We start from the raw sequence: 2500 nt of genomic DNA on the forward strand, positions 1-2500 counted from the left end.
AGTTATTAATCGGAACTGTTGGCTGCTCAAGCAATGGTTTGTTTACTTCGACACGCGCAGCCAACTTTTCCGATTCGTATCATGATATCATTACATTGGTAATAATTATTTCAAAATGCTTTATTCTGTTTTATTATCACTAAGATATATGGAAACAAAAGTAATATAATGACAGAGGTATAAACAAAAATGATAATGAACGAAAGCAATGTTGGCGTCCGTATTAACTAGTTATCAGTACTCCTGGGTCAGCTATGTAATGTTAGTTTGTGTGTTCGTTCAGGTTTCAGCAGTTCTCGAAGTCGAGGTCTTCTCCGGCATCTGAAGTTTGCAGGGACGAAACTCCTATCAGTATAAATACAATATAATCCTACTTACAAGTGCCATATCGAACTCTTGCCAATATCCTACCATTTCTAGGTGTATTTCTTGATTGCAAATTTACTTTTGAAAAGCACATGGGTCTGTTTCTTCTTTAATGGCACAAAAATAGCTTATTGAGAAAGGCTTTCAAGATTGTCCGAGATGAGTCTATCACTGACAAATGTCTTAATTCTTCCATTCTACAGTACCTCGTTTCTGTTATTGTCTTGCTAGTTTACAGCTGCTGATTCTCATCTTAATTTACTAGATAGAAACTTCCAGTCTAGTAAATTCATTATGACTAATGTGGATATTAACCTCTGATACCTTCGTTCAATTAGTTCTTTATACATGTTGCATAGGATTATTCATAACTCAGATTATACATTGTATACAGATCTTCCCAGACTGCTCCATCTAGTATGTAGTACTAGGTATGCAGTTAACTCTAACAGGCATACCTTTTCTATCATAACACAATAATATAATATACCGTATTCTAGAAGTTTTATTCCCGATGTGCCCAGATCGCGATCTTCCTAATCTGGTGGAACTTCAGAATTCAAACTGTTTGTAAATAGTTTTTTATTGAGCCGTTGGACGTAAGTCTCGTTGTAGGCCTATAATGTATTTATGGCTGATCAATTTCAATGCTCATTGTGAATTGGTATATCTTATATTTCTATTCATTGCTTTTATATGATTTACTTGCTATTTCCTCATTTCCCTCCCTCGCTGGCCTCCTGCTTTTCCAACCATGGTTGTAGCTTGGCCAAAAAGGGAAATAATATTTGAAGAACCATTTACTGTGGTAAAACGAAACCTTATGGGGAATATTGGTTTTATCGGTGCACACCTCATAAATACTTTAATTTAGAATGTCTGCAGGAAAAGGGATATGTCTTAATGCTCCGTCAACGAAGTTGGAAGGAGGTTATGGTTTTACCTCCTGTTTGTGTGTTTGTTTGTATATGTGTTTGTTTGTGGACAGCTTCCTGGCCACAATTTTATTCGTAGAGTAATGAAACTTGCATCGATTAACTGTTATGTAAAAAGCTGAAAATGATTAAATTTTGGAAGGTCAAGGTCAAAGGTCAAGGTCACGGTAAAGCTAAATGTCCAAATCACGTAATCAGCCATAAGTTTGGACATCGTTGTCACAGAGACTTCAAACTATTAACACATATTAAGGTTGAAAGTCAAGGTCGATTCAAAGGTCAGGGTCAAGCAAAAGGTCAAATTCCTGTCATCAACCATACGGCCACAGTTTTAATCGTAAAGTATTGAAACTTGCAGAGATTTTAAACTGTTATGTAAAGAGCTGGAAATTATTAATTTATTCTGGGAAAAGCACGCTGGTTTCGAGAAATAAGCTTCCGTGGTGGAGGATCTTCACTTCCAGAATGCTTTTCTAGTTGAATATGCTTTTTAGGTAGTCAGGTGGCCAAGACACCAGCCACCCGTTAAGATATTGCCGCTAGAACTATTATTATTATTATTATTATTATTATTATTATTACTTGCTAAGCTACAACCATAGTTGGAAAAGCACGATGCTATAAGCCCAGAGGCCCCAACAGGTAAAATAGCCCAGTGAGGAAAGGAAACAGGGAAAAATAAAATATTTTAAGAACAGTAACAACATTAAAATGAATAATTCATATATAAACTATAAAAACTTAACAAAACAAGAGGAAGAGAAATAAGATAGAATAGTATGCCCAAGTGTACCCTCAGGCAAGAGAACTCCACCCCAAGACAGCGGAAGACCAGGGTACAGAGGCCACGGCACTACCCTAGACTAGAGAACAATAGTTTGATTTTGGAGTGTCCTTCTCTTAGAACAATTCCTTTGAAGGGCTAGATATTACTACAATTAAAAATCTCTACTTACGGCTCATTTTTTCCTTTGCCTACACATTCACCGCATAGTCTGGCCTATTCTTTACATATTCTCCTCTTTTCTCATACACCTGACACTAAACTAACGGATAAATTCTTTTTTCACTTAAGGGGTTAACTACTACACTATATTTGTTCAGTGGCTACTTTCCACTTGTTAAGGGTAGAAGAGACTCTTTAGCTATGGTAAGCTGGACACTCCAAAATCAAACCATTGTTTTCTAGTCTTGGATAG

This window comes from Palaemon carinicauda, chromosome 9 (assembly GCF_036898095.1).
Source record: "Palaemon carinicauda isolate YSFRI2023 chromosome 9, ASM3689809v2, whole genome shotgun sequence".
Taxonomy (NCBI): Eukaryota; Metazoa; Arthropoda; class Malacostraca; order Decapoda; family Palaemonidae; genus Palaemon; species Palaemon carinicauda.